Here is a 6,853-nt window from a genome sequence, read left to right as displayed (position 1 = left end):
AAAAAATAAATAAAATAAATAAATAAATTGATGGGCTGGCATGCCTGAGGCCTTGGGTTCGATTCCTCAGCACCACATAAGCAAAAAGAAAAAAAGCCAGAAGTGGCGCTGTGGCTCAAGTGGTAGAGCGCTAGCCTTGAGCTGAAGAACTGAGGGACAGCGCCTAGGCCCAGAGTTCAGGCCCCATGACCGGACCCCCAAAAAAAAAAAAATGAGAAAGCAGAGTTTAGAGAATAATTTTGAGGCTTCCTAGAAATACAGCTCTAAGTGTTAAAATCCTGCCTGCTTCATTCTTGAGCCAGCATTTTCCGCCACATGCTATCATTAAAATGATAGGGGAAAAAAAGAAATATGTGATTAAAGTAAGAATTAGATCTTGCCTATTTATTCTTCTCCTGAAATAAGTTGGCCAAATTCTGTTATATACCAAAGAAATAGCAGTAGACTAGATATGAGAGTAAAAAAGTGAGACAAATTAAATTAACTTCTACTTTTTTTGTGGAGGAGGAAATACCAAGTTTGAACTCAGGACTTTGAGTTTACTGTGCTTACTTTCTCAACAGGTAAAATACCACGTAAGCTACAGTTCCACCTTAGCTTTTTGCTAGTTATCTTGGAGAGTCTTGTGGGAATTTTTGTTTTTTTGTTTTGTTTTTTTTGCTTAGGCTGGCTTCGAATTGTAATCCTCTAGATATCAGCCTCCTGGGAAGTTATGATAACACATGTGAACCACGAATGCCTGGCTATTCTAGGGTAATCTCTTTTTTTAAAAAAAAGACAGCTATTCTAGGGTAATCTCTTTTTAAAAAAAAAAGACAAAAACAATGCCCCAATACTAAGAAAAAAATAATACATCTGGTGTGATAGTTTATCCTCTCAATTTGATCTGGACTGAGAAGTAGCTAAGAGATTAGTAGAGCATACCTCTCAGTGTGTCTAAGATCATCTCCAGAGAGGATTAGCTAAAGACCCACCTCAAATAGCAGCACTACTCCAAAGGGTAGCAGCCAAGATGGAATAAAAGGGGAAAGGGGAGATAGCCCTGTAGTGCAGGCATCTGTCTTCCCTCCTTCCATACTCCTCTGCTTCCTGGTTGCCAGGAAGTGAGAAGCTCTGCTCAATTACACCTTCTCTTCCTCTCTACTGGCTCACAGTGATGGAACCGAGTGACTATAAATCTTATTTCCTTTAAGTAGATTTGCTTGAGTATTTTGTCATAGCAATGAAAAAACAAACATCATATTTCCACTAAGTCAAATTAATTCAGAACTATGTTTAAAACAAAATATGTTGGTTATATCTCCTCAGTCAATTAAGTAAATCTGTACTTGCCAACCAAGAATATTTATACTAGCATTTCAAGACTTTAAAATTTCCAGATATGGAAATAAATTGTAAGAGCATTTAATCTCCCATCAAAATGAGCCTAAATCCTTTCAATGTTGTATTCAGATACATTCAACTGCCACTATCTACTTTAGAATCTAGTGATACTGCCAAAGTATGATTCATTAATTTAATAGACTATTACTCAACAAGAACAAGGAATGAACTACATACCAACAAAAATGGATCTCAAACATATTATGTGAAGTGTCATAAGCCACAGGAAAAACCTATCTTCTGTAATTTACATGGCTTTCTGGAAAAGGTAAGACTATAAATATGGAAAATACTTTAGTGGTTATCAATAAAGTTTGTAAAAGAAGGGGGTGCCTACAAAGAATAGTAGTTATAACACTGAATGTGTTTAAAAGCACTCCAGGTGTTCAATTTTACTGAATGTAGACTCTTCCTTAATAAAAGAACAAAATATGAAGATAAATTGTTCTAATACTTCTATACCTAGGACAAGCTCACAGTTTTTTCCATGATTATTTAATGGTGATCAACTATCAGATTCCTTCTTACCTTATCAAGTTCAAAAATAACATTATATAAAAGTGAGTGTTTTAAAGTCTATACTAGCTTAAATTTTCTAATTTCTTCAATTATTGAAAATATCTAACTTTCAATAGACATGTTGGATCAATAGGAACTAATTTCCTCATCTACCTGAAATAAATATAAAATAAATAGATTTAACAGTGGGGTTTAAAACACCAAGTATTTCAATAATCACTGACAGAAGGGAAGAAAAATGATGAACTTTATGACTGCTCCTGCTACTGCTGGGGGTTCTGATCATGACACAAGAGAGGAGGACCAAAAACAATATTTGAAGAAATAATGGCTACAAAGTTCCAAATGTCATAAAAACTTTAAACCCATAGATTCAAGAAACTCAGCAAACCCACGTCTAAAAACCATTGTAGAGAGAAGCAAGTACACTAAGACATACCAAAATAAAATTGTTTAGAACTAATAGTGAAAAAGTCACATTACATACAGAGGAACAAAGAAAAAGACAAAGGCAGATATGTCTTGGAACCAATGTCAATAAGGAAAAAAAATACTTTTCAAATTTATGAAAGCTAAAAGAATTCATTGCCAGCATCTCATATGCAAGATATGCTAAAACAAAATTTTAAGGCAGATAGAAAATGTTATCAGATGATATACTGATCTACACAAAGGAACGATGAGACCTGGAAATATTTTTCTTATTATTATTTAAATCACTTTAAAAAGAGAATTGAGATAGAATACTAAAACTCATTAAATATTGTTTGCAAAAGGGAGAAACAAAGAAAGGAGATATAATAGAGGGGGTGGGTTTGTTCAAAGAACACTGTACACATCTATAGAACTGTCACAATGAAAACCCTTATACTACTGGTGAATGCTAATTAGAAAAGAAAAAGGGAAAAGTATCAAACAGATTAAAAGCAAAAAAGAATTTGGTAAGTGATCACACATCCCTTGGTTCAGGGGATAGTCTCATATTCATGTCTATATAACTATTAAGAGTGTGTCAATGCTCTCTCAAATGTGTGCCAGTTGGGACAATAAATTCATTGGAAAGATTATAAATATTGGAATGCTGAAACAAAAACAGTTCAATTGAACCCTTAGCTTTTCTCAATTCTACTTAATTCCTAGTGATCAATATCAATATTACAAACTTCTGCTTTTCTTAAATGTCTGACCTACTCTTAGCAGTTAATCATGTCTCATACGTAAAGCTATCATATGAACATTCCCTGAAATATCCATCACCAAACTGAAATCCAAACCTATAAAACTATTACTTGACTTCTTCCATTCACTCTTACTCACAGGCATGCTTTTCCTCCAACTTGTCTGCTATGAAATCCCTATCATTTTTCAGATACCTCCCTATGATGAGTATTTCTACTCTTTCCCTTTTATTTTTCTTCTTCTAAGAAACACAGCACACAGGTGTACATGCACCCCACTCCCCTTGACCCCAGTATTGTTTCAGCTATCACCCCCAATCCTCCTTCACTTTCACAACCTAAGCTTCTTGAAAACAGACCACATTCAAGTCTTCATTTTACACTCATGTCTTTCTGTCTTCACCTCTCTCCTAAAACTGACTGCAATTACATTCATAGTCAACTTTATGTCACTACTTTTAACCTTCTAGAAATTAATCAGGAGTGCTGAGTAATCCTCATTTTAAAACTGTATCCTCTTAGATTCCACACTCCTGATTTACCCTGTATCATTAAAGTAGTCCTTTTCAGTTTCCTTTTCAGGTTTTTATTTTAATACTTAATAGTTCTAGAGTTTTAATTCACAGCCTCTGCTTGCTAGGTAAGCATTCTACTCCTAAACCATGTCTCTAGATACTCCCACCTCCCTTTTTGCATTAATCATTTCTGATAGGGACTCACTTCTTGCCTGGACACCTGGAAGAATCCATTTATTACCAGCTTGTAGCTAGATGACATGACATGTATATACTAAGCTTCTCTTTGTAGCTAGATGACATGTATATACTACTCCCCCAGTATTGGTTAAAAGGGGAACTTGTGAATTTTTCTAGCCAGGCTGGCCTCAAACTACAGTTCTCATTATCTCAACCTCCTGAGTAGTGAGGATTATAGGCATGAGTCATCATGCTTAGGTCAGGTTTGTTTATTCTTCTCGTCTTTTAAATGTTATGATTCCTCAAGGCTTAATTTTAGTTTCCTTTCTTACTCTGCAAAAAGTCCCTGGATGATCTTCTCTACCCCAACAGCTTTGTGCTCCATCATTACTATATCTGATGCCTCTCAAATCTTCACTTGTAATCCATACCTCAGGCTTGAGTTCCTGATACTAATCATATTCAGTTGATTGCCTAAGAAATAAATCCCAAACTGAACTCACCATTTCTAAACTACTTCTGGTCTCATTTAAGCTCCTTTCACCTCTTCCATCTAGTTAAGAGTTAGTTCCTGCATATTTACTTCTTAAATATTTTCTAAATATAACTATAAGTCTGCAACTTTCTTGTTGCTACCCTTGTCAATGTAATCTTACTCAATTAGCCAAGTGGCTGAAACAGACCTCTAACCAGTCACCCTTTCTTCAGTACTGCTCTTCTGCTCTTCTCTAATCTGCCTTCTGCAACAGTGTCATAGTAACAACAAATCTTGTCCCAACCTTCTAATGGAGATACCTGTAATGCCTTCTCCTCTTAACAAAGTATCATCTCCTTAGCATATTTTTCAAGGCCTTATAACATATTTTTTTGCTATGAGCAAACCCTAGTTCCACAGAAACACTCCTTCCTTCCCTCTCATTACTATCTAGTCTTCTATTTCCCAACGGTACCAAACCCAGAAGCTTTGTAGCTGTATTCTGCATGGCCCAGTCTGCCTCATTCAACAAATAGTCTACTTGCCCTTTCTAATTCCTTCAGAGGTCAAAGTTAAACATCACTCCTTCCAATTAGCATTCTCTGACCACTTGGACTAGAATTAGTTCCCTAATACTATGTTTAGTAATACCTAGTACTTCCTCATTACAAATTTTATATTTTATTATAATCATTCTTTAACTGTCTATAGTTTCTGTAAAGTTTCAACAAAGCATTGTCTTATTTGCTTGATTTCCTGCTGGGTTTGGTAAGCAGTATATATATATATTTAATATATATAAGATGAATAAATGGTAGAAAAAATGGATAGAATGATAGTAGGTACTAACTAGGAACTGTGTACTAAGAAAATTAATGTCTAGCCGGGCGCCTGTGGCTCACGCCTGTAACCCTAGCTACTCAGGAGGCTGAGATCTGAGGATCGCAGTTCAAAGCCAGCCCGGGCAGAAAAGTCCGTGAAACTCTTATCTCCAATAAACCACCAGAAAACCGGAAGTGGTGCTGTAACTCAAGTGGTAAAGCGCTAGCCTTGAGCTGAAGAGCTGAGGGACAGTATTCAGGCCCAGAGTTCACACCCTACAACCCATATAAAAAAAAAGATTTCAAAATCTTATAAATAAGTTTATAAGCTTATTTACAAATTTTAAGTGTACTGCATCAAAGCCTTATATTCATAAACAGTCAAACTTATGGGGCTATCTAAAAAGGAAAATTAAGTTTTAAAATTACATTTGAACTAAGATAATGAAGAAGTTTTTAATTAGAAGCAAGCAGTGTGTAGGTTTATTTTTCTTTTTTGGTAGTACTGGAGTCTAAACTCAGAACCCTGTGCAATAGCATTCTAATATTTAAGCCACACCTCCAGTGCTTTTTGCTTCATTTTCCAGGTAGGGTCTCATGCTTATACTCAGGGAGATCTAAAACACCACCCTCCTATTTATACTGCCTGGATAATAAGGATGAGGTGTATGCCATCATAACCAGCTTTTATTGGCTGAGAAGAGGGCTCACCAACTTTTTTCCTAGTTTGGCCTCCAAACACAATCCTCCTCATCTGTGTCTTTTGAATAGGTAGAATTACTGGCATGAGTATCTACACCAGATCAAGCCTAAATTTTTTTAAATTGCATTTCTAAAATCTAAGTGCATCTCAGACAACCAGAACAGATATATTCCAAAGGTGGGGAGAGAAAAAAGAAAAAAGAAAAAAATTACACAGGGCCTAACTGATATTGCTTTAAATAGCAAGAATTTGATTTTCTGCTATGGATATTCAATAATAATTATCACACTGTATTAATTATAAAACTTGAAATGTATTTAGAATGCATTCATTTTGGAGTGTTATCGTTAAATACTGAGGAGAGTGGTAAAATGGGAAAAATATGTGTTCAGCTCCATACCTTATCATTTATAGCTATGTGATCTTGGGCAAGTTTCCCCATTTCTCTGAGTTTAAAATTCACATTTAAAAAATGAAAACAGGGGCTGGGAAGATGGCTCAGTGGTAGAGTGCTTGCCTTGCATGCATGAGGCCCTGGGTTCAATCCCTCAGTACCACATGAGCAGAAGTGGCACTATGGCTCAAGTGGTAGAATGCTAGCCTTGAACTGAAGAGCTGAGGGACAGTGACAAGGCCCAGAGTTCAGATCCCACAACCAACAAAAAAAGAAAACATTATTTTTGTAAGTAACCATTTTTAAGAATTAAAGTTAACACAGCCTTTAGATGGTAGATATTTCAATAAATAATATAAATGATTTTTAATACTCTCAGATAGTTGATTGAGGACTTAATCAGAAATTGGACCAAAGAAGTCACCCATCTGAAACATGGTATTAACTAACTTTAGTATAACTATTATCACCTTTCCCTATACCTACTAACTAATGTCTGTAATCCTTAGTATCTAATTGTTTACAAATACCATTTTGTATTTTTGGTGGTTAAAAAAATGATAAAAGACTGGGCTGGGAAGTTGGCTCAGTGGTAAAGCGCTTGCCTTGCATGCATGAGGCCCTGGGTTCAATTCCTCAGCACCACATAAGCAAAAAGAAAAAAGCCGGAAGCGGTGCTGTGGCT

At 35.7% G+C, this 6,853-nt stretch overlaps 1 protein-coding gene across 1 annotated transcript in view; it reads right to left on the bottom strand.

Moving 5' to 3' along the window:
* The window catches only part of Strn (striatin, calmodulin binding protein), a 107,542-nt gene that overhangs the window by 47,100 nt on the left and 53,589 nt on the right, over positions 1 to 6,853 (bottom strand). The gene's annotated exons all lie outside the window — the stretch shown is intronic.

This window comes from Dipodomys ordii, unplaced genomic scaffold (genome assembly GCF_000151885.1).
Source record: "Dipodomys ordii isolate 6190 unplaced genomic scaffold, Dord_2.0 Scaffold20, whole genome shotgun sequence".
NCBI classification, from domain to species: Eukaryota; Metazoa; Chordata; class Mammalia; order Rodentia; family Heteromyidae; genus Dipodomys; species Dipodomys ordii.
The sequence above is the reverse complement of the archived record's forward strand: the minus strand, read 5'-3'. Positions and strand labels throughout refer to the sequence as shown.